This window comes from Phyllobates terribilis, unplaced genomic scaffold (genome assembly GCF_046119375.1).
Source record: "Phyllobates terribilis strain yellow unplaced genomic scaffold, ASM4611937v1 Scaffold_40__1_contigs__length_11209783, whole genome shotgun sequence".
NCBI classification, from domain to species: domain Eukaryota; kingdom Metazoa; phylum Chordata; class Amphibia; order Anura; family Dendrobatidae; genus Phyllobates; species Phyllobates terribilis.
Window position 1 is genome coordinate 4,159,699 of NW_027362800.1, and position 15,799 is coordinate 4,175,497.

The 15,799-nt window shown below is 45.1% G+C and overlaps 12 non-coding genes across 12 annotated transcripts; all 12 read right to left on the minus strand.

The window, feature by feature from the left end:
• Positions 1 to 248: 248 nt before the first annotated feature.
• On the minus strand, positions 249 to 439 carry LOC141185620 (U2 spliceosomal RNA). Its single transcript, XR_012260263.1, has one exon. It is a non-coding gene; the product is annotated as a U2 spliceosomal RNA (small nuclear RNA).
• Positions 440 to 1,559: 1,120 nt separating this feature from the next.
• On the minus strand, positions 1,560 to 1,750 carry LOC141187231 (U2 spliceosomal RNA). The gene has a single exon (XR_012261436.1). It is a non-coding gene; the product is annotated as a U2 spliceosomal RNA (small nuclear RNA).
• A 1,122-nt stretch (positions 1,751 to 2,872) lies between these two features.
• On the minus strand, positions 2,873 to 3,063 carry LOC141187232 (U2 spliceosomal RNA). The gene has a single exon (XR_012261437.1). It is a non-coding gene; the product is annotated as a U2 spliceosomal RNA (small nuclear RNA).
• Positions 3,064 to 4,182: 1,119 nt separating this feature from the next.
• On the minus strand, positions 4,183 to 4,373 carry LOC141184755 (U2 spliceosomal RNA). The gene has a single exon (XR_012259480.1). It is a non-coding gene; the product is annotated as a U2 spliceosomal RNA (small nuclear RNA).
• Positions 4,374 to 5,495: 1,122 nt separating this feature from the next.
• Positions 5,496 to 5,686, minus strand: LOC141184711 (U2 spliceosomal RNA). Its single transcript, XR_012259440.1, has one exon. It is a non-coding gene; the product is annotated as a U2 spliceosomal RNA (small nuclear RNA).
• Positions 5,687 to 6,806: 1,120 nt separating this feature from the next.
• On the minus strand, positions 6,807 to 6,997 carry LOC141188952 (U2 spliceosomal RNA). The gene has a single exon (XR_012263027.1). It is a non-coding gene; the product is annotated as a U2 spliceosomal RNA (small nuclear RNA).
• A 1,121-nt stretch (positions 6,998 to 8,118) lies between these two features.
• LOC141187233 (U2 spliceosomal RNA) lies at positions 8,119 to 8,309 on the minus strand. The gene has a single exon (XR_012261438.1). It is a non-coding gene; the product is annotated as a U2 spliceosomal RNA (small nuclear RNA).
• Positions 8,310 to 9,429: 1,120 nt separating this feature from the next.
• Positions 9,430 to 9,620, minus strand: LOC141187234 (U2 spliceosomal RNA). Its single transcript, XR_012261439.1, has one exon. It is a non-coding gene; the product is annotated as a U2 spliceosomal RNA (small nuclear RNA).
• A 1,123-nt stretch (positions 9,621 to 10,743) lies between these two features.
• LOC141187235 (U2 spliceosomal RNA) lies at positions 10,744 to 10,934 on the minus strand. The gene has a single exon (XR_012261440.1). It is a non-coding gene; the product is annotated as a U2 spliceosomal RNA (small nuclear RNA).
• A 1,121-nt stretch (positions 10,935 to 12,055) lies between these two features.
• On the minus strand, positions 12,056 to 12,246 carry LOC141187236 (U2 spliceosomal RNA). Its single transcript, XR_012261441.1, has one exon. It is a non-coding gene; the product is annotated as a U2 spliceosomal RNA (small nuclear RNA).
• Positions 12,247 to 13,367: 1,121 nt separating this feature from the next.
• On the minus strand, positions 13,368 to 13,558 carry LOC141187237 (U2 spliceosomal RNA). The gene has a single exon (XR_012261442.1). It is a non-coding gene; the product is annotated as a U2 spliceosomal RNA (small nuclear RNA).
• A 1,120-nt stretch (positions 13,559 to 14,678) lies between these two features.
• Positions 14,679 to 14,869, minus strand: LOC141187238 (U2 spliceosomal RNA). The gene has a single exon (XR_012261443.1). It is a non-coding gene; the product is annotated as a U2 spliceosomal RNA (small nuclear RNA).
• Between the last annotated feature and the right edge of the window lie 930 nt (positions 14,870 to 15,799).

The window sequence follows — 15,799 nt, forward strand, 5'->3', positions numbered from 1 at the left end:
AGGAAGTATAGAGGGAGAGCTAGATAGATAGCATTGCATTACATTACATTACATGGCAATGCAATGCACAGTTGCTGAAGTTGAACCAAAATGAGCTTGTCATCTGGCTTCTGCAACTTTTAACATGAAAAATCCAATGAGGAGAAGAAAAGCAAAGCCAAAGAGTCCATCCCAAAATCCGACAAACAAGCAAAATGAACAAAAAGCATTGAATTCAATTCTTTCTGATTTTAGAAACTGCATTAAAGAAGGGGTGCACCGGTCCTGGAGATACTGCAATACCAGGTCAATGCGTGGAGTGGACAGAGCAAGCTCTTTTTCCATCTCCCTGTTCTAAAAATTCATTTAATATATGGTCCCCAGATAGGGGACGTATCAGATATTAAACTGATAAGAACAGATACTACACTTGATCTTAGCCAAAAGGCCGAGAAGCGATAACCAGAATTGGTTTCCGACTACGGTGCCACCCAAGGATTCTGAAAAGTCCATTTGTGGAGATGGCCACCTGGACTCCCGTTAAGAAGACATGCTGTCAACCTCTAGATCCCTCACATGCCTGCACTTTTCGGCTTGCTGCTGCTGCAATCCACGCGTTTTAGATCTGCATAACTCCACCTCTTTTAGCACAGTACCCTCAACCCCCGGCTGTTCCCACCCGCCTCAACACCGTTGGAAGGGAGGAGAACCAATTAAGGCGGGGGGGGGGTGGAACGAGCAGCTGTCTACCCTTAGCAGGAGGGTTGCTGATTAATTACCTCTCCTGCTGCTGCTGCTGCTGGCTGTCCAGCAGCAGACTGAAGGTGGCTGCTGCTGTGCGCAGGTATATAAAGGCACAGAGCCTATTATGACACGCGCAGCCAGCGTTCCATTGCCACATTCCGTCTACTGCAGGCGGGATACCTGGATGGCTGAATGTCACTGAGAAGCTCACAGAGACCGCCATAAGCAACAGTTTAAAAGAATGCCACAGACTAATCAACCAAATTTTTTGGGTTGGTTTCTCTTTTATAGTCTGCAGGCATTAAATGAAAGAAGTCAGTGTTCCAGCAGAGGGAGACAACGTTTCAGAAAAGGCATTGTAGCAAACCAAAAAAGAAATTTTAAGCGCAGCAGAGTAACCAGCTCACATACCTGTTAGCTCAGGTGAGTTTAAAAGGCTGCTGTTGATAACAAGGGCATTTGCTAAATAGATGGTGTGTGTGCAACAATATACTGAAAGGTCAATTATATTGTGCAGCTTATCTCACCACCTGTAGTTATTTAGGTGAAAGCTCCAAAATGCTTGCCTAATATGTCTGTTTATCCAAAAGGAAGTATAGAGGGAGAGCTAGATAGATAGCATTGCATTACATTACATTACATGGCAATGCAATGCACAGTTGCTGAAGTTGAACCAAAATGAGCTTGTCATCTGGCTTCTGCAACTTTTAACATGAAAAATCCAATGAGGAGAAGAAAAGCAAAGCCAAAGAGTCCATCCCAAAATCCGACAAACAAGCAAAATGAACAAAAAGCATTGAATTCAATTCTTTCTGATTTTAGAAACTGCATTAAAGAAGGGGTGCACCGGTCCTGGAGATACTGCAATACCAGGTCAATGCGTGGAGTGGACAGAGCAAGCTCTTTTTCCATCTCCCTGTTCTAAAAATCCATTTAATATATGGTCCCCAGATAGGGGACGTATCAGATATTAAACTGATAAGAACAGATACTACACTTGATCTTAGCCAAAAGGCCGAGAAGCGATAACCAGAATTGGTTTCCGACTACGGTGCCACCCAAGGATTCTGAAAAGTCCATTTGTGGAGATGGCCACCTGGACTCCCGTTAAGAAGACATGCTGTCAACCTCTAGATCCCTCACATGCCTGCACTTTTCGGCTTGCTGCTGCTGCAATCCACGCGTTTTAGATCTGCATAACTCCACCTCTTTTAGCACAGTACCCTCAACCCCCGGCTGTTCCCACCCGCCTCAACACCGTTGGAAGGGAGGAGAACCAATTAAGGCGGGGGGGGGGGGTGGAACGAGCAGCTGTCTACCCTTAGCAGGAGGGTTGCTGATTAATTACCTCTCCTGCTGCTGCTGCTGCTGGCTGTCCAGCAGCAGACTGAAGGTGGCTGCTGCTGTGCGCAGGTATATAAAGGCTCAGAGCCTATTATGACACGCGCAGCCAGCGTTCCATTGCCACATTCCGTCTACTGCAGGCGGGATACCTGGATGGCTGAATGTCACTGAGAAGCTCACAGAGACCGCCATAAGCAACAGTTTAAAAGAATGCCACAGACTAATCAACCAAACTTTTTGGGTTGGTTTCTCTTTTATAGTCTGCAGGCATTAAATGAAAGAAGTCAGTGTTCCAGCAGAGGGAGACAACGTTTCAGAAAAGGCATTGTAGCAAACCAAAAAAGAAATTTTAAGCGCAGCAGAGTAACCAGCTCACATACCTGTTAGCTCAGGTGAGTTTAAAAGGCTGCTGTTGATAACAAGGGCATTTGCTAAATAGATGGTGTGTGTGCAACAATATACTGAAAGGTCAATTATATTGTGCAGCTTATCTCACCACCTGTAGTTATTTAGGTGAAAGCTCCAAAATGCTTGCCTAATATGTCTGTTTATCCAAAAGGAAGTATAGAGGGAGAGCTAGATAGATAGCATTGCATTACATTACATTACATGGCAATGCAATGCACAGTTGCTGAAGTTGAACCAAAATGAGCTTGTCATCTGGCTTCTGCAACTTTTAACATGAAAAATCCAATGAGGAGAAGAAAAGCAAAGCCAAAGAGTCCATCCCAAAATCCGACAAACAAGCAAAATGAACAAAAAGCATTGAATTCAATTCTTTCTGATTTTAGAAACTGCATTAAAGAAGGGGTGCACCGGTCCTGGAGATACTGCAATACCAGGTCAATGCGTGGAGTGGACAGAGCAAGCTCTTTTTCCATCTCCCTGTTCTAAAAATCCATTTAATATATGGTCCCCAGATAGGGGACGTATCAGATATTAAACTGATAAGAACAGATACTACACTTGATCTTAGCCAAAAGGCCGAGAAGCGATAACCAGAATTGGTTTCCGACTACGGTGCCACCCAAGGATTCTGAAAAGTCCATTTGTGGAGATGGCCACCTGGACTCCCGTTAAGAAGACATGCTGTCAACCTCTAGATCCCTCACATGCCTGCACTTTTCGGCTTGCTGCTGCTGCAATCCACGCGTTTTAGATCTGCATAACTCCACCTCTTTTAGCACAGTACCCTCAACCCCCGGCTGTTCCCACCCGCCTCAACACCGTTGGAAGGGAGGAGAACCAATTAAGGCGGGGGGGGGTGGAACGAGCAGCTGTCTACCCTTAGCAGGAGGGTTGCTGATTAATTACCTCTCCTGCTGCTGCTGCTGCTGGCTGTCCAGCAGCAGACTGAAGGTGGCTGCTGCTGTGCGCAGGTATATAAAGGCTCAGAGCCTATTATGACACGCGCAGCCAGCGTTCCATTGCCACATTCCGTCTACTGCAGGCGGGATACCTGGATGGCTGAATGTCACTAAGAAGCTCACAGAGACCGCCATAAGCAACAGTTTAAAAGAATGCCACAGACTAATCAACCAAACTTTTTGGGTTGGTTTCCGTTTTATAGTCTGCAGGCATTAAATGAAAGAAGTCAGTGTTCCAGCAGAGGGAGACAACGTTTCAGAAAAGGCATTGTAGCAAACCAAAAAAGAAATTTTAAGCTCAGCAGAGTAACCAGCTCACATACCTGTTAGCTCAGGTGAGTTTAAAAGGCTGCTGTTGATAACAAGGGCATTTGCTAAATAGATGGTGTGTGTGCAACAATATACTGAAAGGTCAATTATATTGTGCAGCTTATCTCACCACCTGTAGTTATTTAGGTGAAAGCTCCAAAATGCTTGCCTAATATGTCTGTTTATCCAAAAGGAAGTATAGAGGGAGAGCTAGATAGATAGCATTGCATTACATTACATTACATGGCAATGCAATGCACAGTTGCTGAAGTTGAACCAAAATGAGCTTGTCATCTGGCTTCTGCAACTTTTAACATGAAAAATCCAATGAGGAGAAGAAAAGCAAAGCCAAAGAGTCCATCCCAAAATCCGACAAACAAGCAAAATGAACAAAAAGCATTGAATTCAATTCTTTCTGATTTTAGAAACTGCATTAAAGAAGGGGTGCACCGGTCCTGGAGATACTGCAATACCAGGTCAATGAGTGGAGTGGACAGAGCAAGCTCTTTTTCCATCTCCCTGTTCTAAAAATCCATTTAATATATGGTCCCCAGATAGGGGACGTATCAGATATTAAACTGATAAGAACAGATACTACACTTGATCTTAGCCAAAAGGCCGAGAAGCGATAACCAGAATTGGTTTCCGACTACGGTGCCACCCAAGGATTCTGAAAAGTCCATTTGTGGAGATGGCCACCTGGACTCCCGTTAAGAAGACATGCTGTCAACCTCTAGATCCCTCACATGCCTGCACTTTTCGGCTTGCTGCTGCTGCAATCCACGCGTTTTAGATCTGCATAACTCCACCTCTTTTAGCACAGTACCCTCAACCCCCGGCTGTTCCCACCCGCCTCAACACCGTTGGAAGGGAGGAGAACCAATTAAGGCGGGGGGTGGGGGTGGAACGAGCAGCTGTCTACCCTTAGCAGGAGGGTTGCTGATTAATTACCTCTCCTGCTGCTGCTGCTGCTGGCTGTCCAGCAGCAGACTGAAGGTGGCTGCTGCTGTGCGCAGGTATATAAAGGCTCAGAGCCTATTATGACACGCGCAGCCAGCGTTCCATTGCCACATTCCGTCTACTGCAGGCGGGATACCTGGATGGCTGAATGTCACTGAGAAGCTCACAGAGACCGCCATAAGCAACAGTTTAAAAGAATGCCACAGACTAATCAACCAAACTTTTTGGGTTGGTTTCTCTTTTATAGTCTGCAGGCATTAAATGAAAGAAGTCAGTGTTCCAGCAGAGGGAGACAACGTTTCAGAAAAGGCATTGTAGCAAACCAAAAAAGAAATTTTAAGCGCAGCAGAGTAACCAGCTCACATACCTGTTAGCTCAGGTGAGTTTAAAAGGCTGCTGTTGATAACAAGGGCATTTGCTAAATAGATGGTGTGTGTGCAACAATATACTGAAAGGTCAATTATATTGTGCAGCTTATCTCACCACCTGTAGTTATTTAGGTGAAAGCTCCAAAATGCTTGCCTAATATGTCTGTTTATCCAAAAGGAAGTATAGAGGGAGAGCTAGATAGATAGCATTGCATTACATTACATTACATGGCAATGCAATGCACAGTTGCTGAAGTTGAACCAAAATGAGCTTGTCATCTGGCTTCTGCAACTTTTAACATGAAAAATCCAATGAGGAGAAGAAAAGCAAAGCCAAAGAGTCCATCCCAAAATCCGACAAACAAGCAAAATGAACAAAAAGCATTGAATTCAATTCTTTCTGATTTTAGAAACTGCATTAAAGAAGGGGTGCACAGGTCCTGGAGATACTGCAATACCAGGTCAATGCGTGGAGTGGACAGAGCAAGCTCTTTTTCCATCTCCCTGTTCTAAAAATCCATTTAATATATGGTCCCCAGATAGGGGACGTATCAGATATTAAACTGATAAGAACAGATACTACACTTGATCTTAGCCAAAAGGCAGAGAAGCGATAACCAGAATTGGTTTCCGACTACGGTGCCACCCAAGGATTCTGAAAAGTCCATTTGTGGAGATGGCCACCTGGACTCCCGTTAAGAAGACATGCTGTCAACCTCTAGATCCCTCACATGCCTGCACTTTTCGGCTTGCTGCTGCTGCAATCCACGCGTTTTAGATCTGCATAACTCCACCTCTTTTAGCACAGTACCCTCAACCCCCGGCTGTTCCCACCCGCCTCAACACCGTTGGAAGGGAGGAGAACCAATTAAGGCGGGGGGGGGGTGGAACGAGCAGCTGTCTACCCTTAGCAGGAGGGTTGCTGATTAATTACCTCTCCTGCTGCTGCTGCTGCTGGCTGTCCAGCAGCAGACTGAAGGTGGCTGCTGCTGTGCGCAGGTATATAAAGGCTCAGAGCCTATTATGACACGCGCAGCCAGCGTTCCATTGCCACATTCCGTCTACTGCAGGCGGGATACCTGGATGGCTGAATGTCACTGAGAAGCTCACAGAGACCGCCATAAGCAACAGTTTAAAAGAATGCCACAGACTAATCAACCAAACTTTTTGGGTTGGTTTCTCTTTTATAGTCTGCAGGCATTAAATGAAAGAAGTCAGTGTTCCAGCAGAGGGAGACAACATTTCAGAAAAGGCATTGTAGCAAACCAAAAAAGAAATTTTAAGCGCAGCAGAGTAACCAGCTCACATACCTGTTAGCTCAGGTGAGTTTAAAAGGCTGCTGTTGATAACAAGGGCATTTGCTAAATAGATGGTGTGTGTGCAACAATATACTGAAAGGTCAATTATATTGTGCAGCTTATCTCACCACCTGTAGTTATTTAGGTGAAAGCTCCAAAATGCTTGCCTAATATGTCTGTTTATCCAAAAGGAAGTATAGAGGGAGAGCTAGATAGATAGCATTGCATTACATTACATTACATGGCAATGCAATGCACAGTTGCTGAAGTTGAACCAAAATGAGCTTGTCATCTGGCTTCTGCAACTTTTAACATGAAAAATCCAATGAGGAGAAGAAAAGCAAAGCCAAAGAGTCCATCCCAAAATCCGACAAACAAGCAAAATGAACAAAAAGCATTGAATTCAATTCTTTCTGATTTTAGAAACTGCATTAAAGAAGGGGTGCACCGATCCTGGAGATACTGCAATACCAGGTCAATGCGTGGAGTGGACAGAGCAAGCTCTTTTTCCATCTCCCTGTTCTAAAAATCCATTTAATATATGGTCCCCAGATAGGGGACGTATCAGATATTAAACTGATAAGAACAGATACTACACTTGATCTTAGCCAAAAGGCCGAGAAGCGATAACCAGAATTCGTTTCCGACTACGGTGCCACCCAAGGATTCTGAAAAGTCCATTTGTGGAGATGGCCACCTGGACTCCCGTTAAGAAGACATGCTGTCAACCTCTAGATCCCTCACATGCCTGCACTCTTCGGCTTGCTGCTGCTGCAATCCACGCGTTTTAGATCTGCATAACTCCACCTCTTTTAGCACAGTACCCTCAACCCCCGGCTGTTCCCACCCGCCTCAACACCGTTGGAAGGGAGGAGAACCAATTAAGGCGGGGGGGGGGGTGGAACGAGCAGCTGTCTACCCTTAGCAGGAGGGTTGCTGATTAATTACCTCTCCTGCTGCTGCTGCTGCTGGCTGTCCAGCAGCAGACTGAAGGTGGCTGCTGCTGTGCGCAGGTATATAAAGGCTCAGAGCCTATTATGACATGCGCAGCCAGCGTTCCATTGCCACATTCCGTCTACTGCAGGCGGGATACCTGGATGGCTGAATGTCACTGAGAAGCTCACAGAGACCGCCATAAGCAACAGTTTAAAAGAATGCCACAGACTAATCAACCAAACTTTTTGGGTTGGTTTCTCTTTTATAGTCTGCAGGCATTAAATGAAAGAAGTCAGTGTTCCAGCAGAGGGAGACAACGTTTCAGAAAAGGCATTGTAGCAAACCAAAAAAGAAATTTTAAGCGCAGCAGAGTAACCAGCTCACATACCTGTTAGCTCAGGTGAGTTTAAAAGGCTGCTGTTGATAACAAGGGCATTTGCTAAATAGATGGTGTGTGTGCAACAATATACTGAAAGGTCAATTATATTGTGCAGCTTATCTCACCACCTGTAGTTATTTAGGTGAAAGCTCCAAAATGCTTGCCTAATATGTCTGTTTATCCAAAAGGAAGTATAGAGGGAGAGCTAGATAGATAGCATTGCATTACATTACATTACATGGCAATGCAATGCACAGTTGCTGAAGTTGAACCAAAATGAGCTTGTCATCTGGCTTCTGCAACTTTTAACATGAAAAATCCAATGAGGAGAAGAAAAGCAAAGCCAAAGAGTCCATCCCAAAATCCGACAAACAAGCAAAATGAACAAAAAGCATTGAATTCAATTCTTTCTGATTTTAGAAACTGCATTAAAGAAGGGGTGCACCGGTCCTGGAGATACTGCAATACCAGGTCAATGCGTGGAGTGGACAGAGCAAGCTCTTTTTCCATCTCCCTGTTCTAAAAATCCATTTAATATATGGTCCCCAGATAGGGGACGTATCAGATATTAAACTGATAAGAACAGATACTACACTTGATCTTAGCCAAAAGGCCGAGAAGCGATAACCAGAATTGGTTTCCGACTATGGTGCCACCCAAGGATTCTGAAAAGTCCATTTGTGGAGATGGCCACCTGGACTCCCGTTAAGAAGACATGCTGTCAACCTCTAGATCCCTCACATGCCTGCACTTTTCGGCTTGCTGCTGCTGCAATCCACGCGTTTTAGATCTGCATAACTCCACCTCTTTTAGCACAGTACCCTCAACCCCCGGCTGTTCCCACCCGCCTCAACACCGTTGGAAGGGAGGAGAACCAATTAAGGCGGGGGGGGGGTGGAACGAGCAGCTGTCTACCCTTAGCAGGAGGGTTGCTGATTAATTACCTCTCCTGCTGCTGCTGCTGCTGGCTGTCCAGCAGCAGACTGAAGGTGGCTGCTGCTGTGCGCAGGTATATAAAGGCTCAGAGCCTATTATGACACGCGCAGCCAGCGTTCCATTGCCACATTCCGTCTACTGCAGGCGGGATACCTGGATGGCTGAATGTCACTGAGAAGCTCACAGAGACCGCCATAAGCAACAGTTTAAAAGAATGCCACAGACTAATCAACCAAACTTTTTGGGTTGGTTTCTCTTTTATAGTCTGCAGGCATTAAATGAAAGAAGTCAGTGTTCCAGCAGAGGGAGACAACGTTTCAGAAAAGACATTGTAGCAAACCAAAAAAGAAATTTTAAGCGCAGCAGAGTAACCAGCTCACATACCTGTTAGCTCAGGTGAGTTTAAAAGGCTGCTGTTGATAACAAGGGCATTTGCTAAATAGATGGTGTGTGTGCAACAATATACTGAAAGGTCAATTATATTGTGCAGCTTATCTCACCACCTGTAGTTATTTAGGTGAAAGCTCCAAAATGCTTGCCTAATATGTCTGTTTATCCAAAAGGAAGTATAGAGGGAGAGCTAGATAGATAGCATTGCATTACATTACATTACATGGCAATGCAATGCACAGTTGCTGAAGTTGAACCAAAATGAGCTTGTCATCTGGCTTCTGCAACTTTTAACATGAAAAATCCAATGAGGAGAAGAAAAGCAAAGCCAAAGAGTCCATCCCAAAATCCGACAAACAAGCAAAATGAACAAAAAGCATTGAATTCAATTCTTTCTGATTTTAGAAACTGCATTAAAGAAGGGGTGCACCGGTCCTGGAGATACTGCAATACCAGGTCAATGCGTGGAGTGGACAGAGCAAGCTCTTTTTCCATCTCCCTGTTCTAAAAATCCATTTAATATATGGTCCCCAGATAGGGGACGTATCAGATATTAAACTGATAAGAACAGATACTACACTTGATCTTAGCCAAAAGGCCGAGAAGCGATAACCAGAATTGGTTTCCGACTACGGTGCCACCCAAGGATTCTGAAAAGTCCATTTGTGGAGATGGCCACCTGGACTCCCGTTAAGAAGACATGCTGTCAACCTCTAGATCCCTCACATGCCTGCACTTTTCGGCTTGCTGCTGCTGCAATCCACGCGTTTTAGATCTGCATAACTCCACCTCTTTTAGCACAGTACCCTCAACCCCCGGCTGTTCCCACCCGCCTCAACACCGTTGGAAGGGAGGAGAACCAATTAAGGCGGGGGGGTGGGGGTGGAACGAGCAGCTGTCTACCCTTAGCAGGAGGGTTGCTGATTAATTACCTCTCCTGCTGCTGCTGCTGCTGGCTGTCCAGCAGCAGACTGAAGGTGGCTGCTGCTGTGCGCAGGTATATAAAGGCTCAGAGCCTATTATGACACGCGCAGCCAGCGTTCCATTGCCACATTCCGTCTACTGCAGGCGAGATACCTGGATGGCTGAATGTCACTGAGAAGCTCACAGAGACCGCCATAAGCAACAGTTTAAAAGAATGCCACAGACTAATCAACCAAACTTTTTGGGTTGGTTTCTCTTTTATAGTCTGCAGGCATTAAATGAAAGAAGTCAGTGTTCCAGCAGAGGGAGACAACGTTTCAGAAAAGGCATTGTAGCAAACCAAAAAAGAAATTTTAAGCGCAGCAGAGTAACCAGCTCACATACCTGTTAGCTCAGGTGAGTTTAAAAGGCTGCTGTTGATAACAAGGGCATTTGCTAAATAGATGGTGTGTGTGCAACAATATACTGAAAGGTCAATTATATTGTGCAGCTTATCTCACCACCTGTAGTTATTTAGGTGAAAGCTCCAAAATGCTTGCCTAATATGTCTGTTTATCCAAAAGGAAGTATAGAGGGAGAGCTAGATAGATAGCATTGCATTACATTACATTACATGGCAATGCAATGCACAGTTGCTGAAGTTGAACCAAAATGAGCTTGTCATCTGGCTTCTGCAACTTTTAACATGAAAAATCCAATGAGGAGAAGAAAAGCAAAGCCAAAGAGTCCATCCCAAAATCCAACAAACAAGCAAAATGAACAAAAAGCATTGAATTCAATTCTTTCTGATTTTAGAAACTGCATTAAAGAAGGGGTGCACCGGTCCTGGAGATACTGCAATACCAGGTCAATGCGTGGAGTGGACAGAGCAAGCTCTTTTTCCATCTCCCTGTTCTAAAAATCCATTTAATATATGGTCCCCAGATAGGGGACGTATCAGATATTAAACTGATAAGAACAGATACTACACTTGATCTTAGCCAAAAGGCCGAGAAGCGATAACCAGAATTGCTTTCCGACTACGGTGCCACCCAAGGATTCTGAAAAGTTCATTTGTGGAGATGGCCACCTGGACTCCCGTTAAGAAGACATGCTGTCAACCTCTAGATCCCTCACATGCCTGCACTTTTCGGCTTGCTGCTGCTGCAATCCACGCGTTTTAGATCTGCATAACTCCACCTCTTTTAGCACAGTACCCTCAACCCCCGGCTGTTCCCACCCGCCTCAACACCGTTGGAAGGGAGGAGAACCAATTAAGGCGGGGGGGGGGGTGGAACGAGCAGCTGTCTACCCTTAGCAGGAGGGTTGCTGATTAATTACCTCTCCTGCTGCTGCTGCTGCTGGCTGTCCAGCAGCAGACTGAAGGTGGCTGCTGCTGTGCGCAGGTATATAAAGGCTCAGAGCCTATTATGACACGCGCAGCCAGCGTTCCATTGCCACATTCCGTCTACTGCAGGCGGGATACCTGGATGGCTGAATGTCACTGAGAAGCTCACAGAGACCGCCATAAGCAACAGTTTAAAAGAATGCCACAGACTAATCAACCAAACTTTTTGGGTTGGTTTCTCTTTTATAGTCTGCAGGCATTAAATGAAAGAAGTCAGTGTTCCAGCAGAGGGAGACAACGTTTCAGAAAAGGCATTGTAGCAAACCAAAAAAGAAATTTTAAGCGCAGCAGAGTAACCAGCTCACATACCTGTTAGCTCAGGTGAGTTTAAAAGGCTGCTGTTGATAACAAGGGCATTTGCTAAATAGATGGTGTGTGTGCAACAATATACTGAAAGGTCAATTATATTGTGCAGCTTATCTCACCACCTGTAGTTATTTAGGTGAAAGCTCCAAAATGCTTGCCTAATATGTCTGTTTATCCAAAAGGAAGTATAGAGGGAGAGCTAGATAGATAGCATTGCATTACATTACATTACATGGCAATGCAATGCACAGTTGCTGAAGTTGAACCAAAATGAGCTTGTCATCTGGCTTCTGCAACTTTTAACATGAAAAATCCAATGAGGAGAAGAAAAGCAAAGCCAAAGAGTCCATCCCAAAATCCAACAAACAAGCAAAATGAACAAAAAGCATTGAATTCAATTCTTTCTGATTTTAGAAACTGCATTAAAGAAGGGGTGCACCGGTCCTGGAGATACTGCAATACCAGGTCAATGCGTGGAGTGGACAGAGCAAGCTCTTTTTCCATCTCCCTGTTCTAAAAATCCATTTAATATATGGTCCCCAGATAGGGGACGTATCAGATATTAAACTGATAAGAACAGATACTACACTTGATCTTAGCCAAAAGGCCGAGAAGCGATAACCAGAATTGCTTTCCGACTACGGTGCCACCCAAGGATTCTGAAAAGTTCATTTGTGGAGATGGCCACCTGGACTCCCGTTAAGAAGACATGCTGTCAACCTCTAGATCCCTCACATGCCTGCACTTTTCGGCTTGCTGCTGCTGCAATCCACGCGTTTTAGATCTGCATAACTCCACCTCTTTTAGCACAGTACCCTCAACCCCCGGCTGTTCCCACCCGCCTCAACACCGTTGGAAGGGAGGAGAACCAATTAAGGCGGGGGGGGGGGTGGAACGAGCAGCTGTCTACCCTTAGCAGGAGGGTTGCTGATTAATTACCTCTCCTGCTGCTGCTGCTGCTGGCTGTCCAGCAGCAGACTGAAGGTGGCTGCTGCTGTGCGCAGGTATATAAAGGCTCAGAGCCTATTATGACACGCGCAGCCAGCGTTCCATTGCCACATTCCGTCTACTGCAGGCGGGATACCTGGATGGCTGAATGTCACTGAGAAGCTCACAGAGACCGCCATAAGCAACAGTTTAAAAGAATGCCACAGACTAATCAACCAAACTTTTTGGGTTGGTTTCTCTTTTATAGTCTGCAGGCATTAAATGAAAGAAGTCAGTGTTCCAGCAGAGGGAGACAACGTTTCAGAAAAGGCATTGTAGCAAACCAAAAAAGAAATTTTAAGCGCAGCAGAGTAACCAGCTCACATACCTGTTAGCTCAGGTGAGTTTAAAAGGCTGCTGTTGATAACAAGGGCATTTGCTAAATAGATGGTGTGTGTGCAACAATATACTGAAAGGTCAATTATATTGTGCAGCTTATCTCACCACCTGTAGTTATTTAGGTGAAAGCTCCAAAATGCTTGCCTAATATGTCTGTTTATCCAAAAGGAAGTATAGAGGGAGAGCTAGATAGATAGCATTGCATTACATTACATTACATGGCAATGCAATGCACAGTTGCTGAAGTTGAACCAAAATGAGCTTGTCATCTGGCTTCTGCAACTTTTAACATGAAAAATCCAATGAGGAGAAGAAAAGCAAAGCCAAAGAGTCCATCCCAAAATCCGACAAACAAGCAAAATGAACAAAAAGCATTGAATTCAATTCTTTCTGATTTTAGAAACTGCATTAAAGAAGGGGTGCACCGGTCCTGGAGATACTGCAATACCAGGTCAATGCGTGGAGTGGACAGAGCAAGCTCTTTTTCCATCTCCCTGTTCTAAAAATCCATTTAATATATGGTCCCCAGATAGGGGACGTATCAGATATTAAACTGATAAGAACAGATACTACACTTGATCTTAGCCAAAAGGCCGAGAAGCGATAACCAGAATTGCTTTCCGACTACGGTGCCACCCAAGGATTCTGAAAAGTTCATTTGTGGAGATGGCCACCTGGACTCCCATTAAGAAGACATGCTGTCAACCTCTAGATCCCTCACATGCCTGCACTTTTCGGCTTGCTGCTGCTGCAATCCACGCGTTTTAGATCTGCATAACTCCACCTCTTTTAGCACAGTACCCTCAACCCCCGGCTGTTCCCACCCGCCTCAACACCGTTGGAAGGGAGGAGAACCAATTAAGGCGGGGGGGGGGTGGAACGAGCAGCTGTCTACCCTTAGCAGGAGGGTTGCTGATTAATTACCTCTCCTGCTGCTGCTGCTGCTGGCTGTCCAGCAGCAGACTGAAGGTGGCTGCTGCTGTGCGCAGGTATATAAAGGCTCAGAGCCTATTATGACACGCGCAGCCAGCGTTCCATTGCCACATTCCGTCTACTGCAGGCGGGATACCTGGATGGCTGAATGTCACTGAGAAGCTCACAGAGACCGCCATAAGCAACAGTTTAAAAGAATGCCACAGACTAATCAACCAAACTTTTTGGGTTGGTTTCTCTTTTATAGTCTGCAGGCATTAAATGAAAGAAGTCAGTGTTCCAGCAGAGGGAGACAACGTTTCAGAAAAGGCATTGTAGCAAACCAAAAAAGAAATTTTAAGCGCAGCAGAGTAACCAGCTCACATACCTGTTAGCTCAGGTGAGTTTAAAAGGCTGCTGTTGATAACAAGGGCATTTGCTAAATAGATGGTGTGTGTGCAACAATATACTGAAAGGTCAATTATATTGTGCAGCTTATCTCACCACCTGTAGTTATTTAGGTGAAAGCTCCAAAATGCTTGCCTAATATGTCTGTTTATCCAAAAGGAAGTATAGAGGGAGAGCTAGGTAGATAGCATTGCATTACATTACATTACATGGCAATGCAATGCACAGTTGCTGAAGTTGAACCAAAATGAGCTTGTCATCTGGCTTCTGCAACTTTTAACATGAAAAATCCAATGAGGAGAAGAAAAGCAAAGCCAAAGAGTCCATCCCAAAATCCGACAAACAAGCAAAATGAACAAAAAGCATTGAATTCAATTCTTTCTAGTTTTAGAAACTGCATTAAAGAAGGGGTGCACCGGTCCTGGAGATACTGCAATACCAGGTCAATGCGTGGAGTGGACAGAGCAAGCTCTTTTTCCATCTCCCTGTTCTAAAAATCCATTTAATATATGGTCCCCAGATAGGGGACGTATCAGATATTAAACTGATAAGAACAGATACTACACTTGATCTTAGCCAAAAGGCCGAGAAGCGATAACCAGAATTGGTTTCCGACTACGGTGCCACCCAAGGATTCTGAAAAGTCCTTTTGTGGAGATGGCCACCTGGACTCCCGTTAAGAAGACATGCTGTCAACCTCTAGATCCCTCACATGCCTGCACTTTTCGGCTTGCTGCTGCTGCAATCCACGCGTTTTAGATCTGCATAACTCCACCTCTTTTAGCACAGTACCCTCAACCCCCGGCTGTTCCCACCCGCCTCAACACCGTTGGAAGGGAGGAGAACCAATTAAGGCGGGGGGGGGGGTGGAACGAGCAGCTGTCTACCCTTAGCAGGAGGGTTGCTGATTAATTACCTCTCCTGCTGCTGCTGCTGCTGGCTGTCCAGCAGCAGACTGAAGGTGGCTGCTGCTGTGCGCAGGTATATAAAGGCTCAGAGCCTATTATGACACGCGCAGCCAGCGTTCCATTGCCACATTCCGTCTACTGCAGGCGGGATACCTGGATGGCTGAATGTCACTGAGAAGCTCACAGAGACCGCCATAAGCAACAGTTTAAAAGAATGCCACAGACTAATCAACCAAACTTTTTGGGTTGGTTTCTCTTTTATAGTCTGCAGGCATTAAATGAAAGAAGTCAGTGTTCCAGCAGAGGGAGACAACGTTTCAGAAAAGGCATTGTAGCAAACCAAAAAAGAAATTTTAAGCGCAGCAGAGTAACCAGCTCACATACCTGTTAGCTCAGGTGAGTTTAAAAGGCTGCTGTTGATAACAAGGGCATTTGCTAAATAGACGGTGTGTGTGCAACAATATACTGAAAGGTCAATTATATTGTGCAGCTTATCTCACCACCTGTAGTTATTTAGGTGAAAGCTCCAAAATGCTTGCCTAATATGTCTGTTTATCCAAAAGGAAGTATAGAGGGAGAGCTAGATAGATAGCATTGCATTACATTACATTACATGGC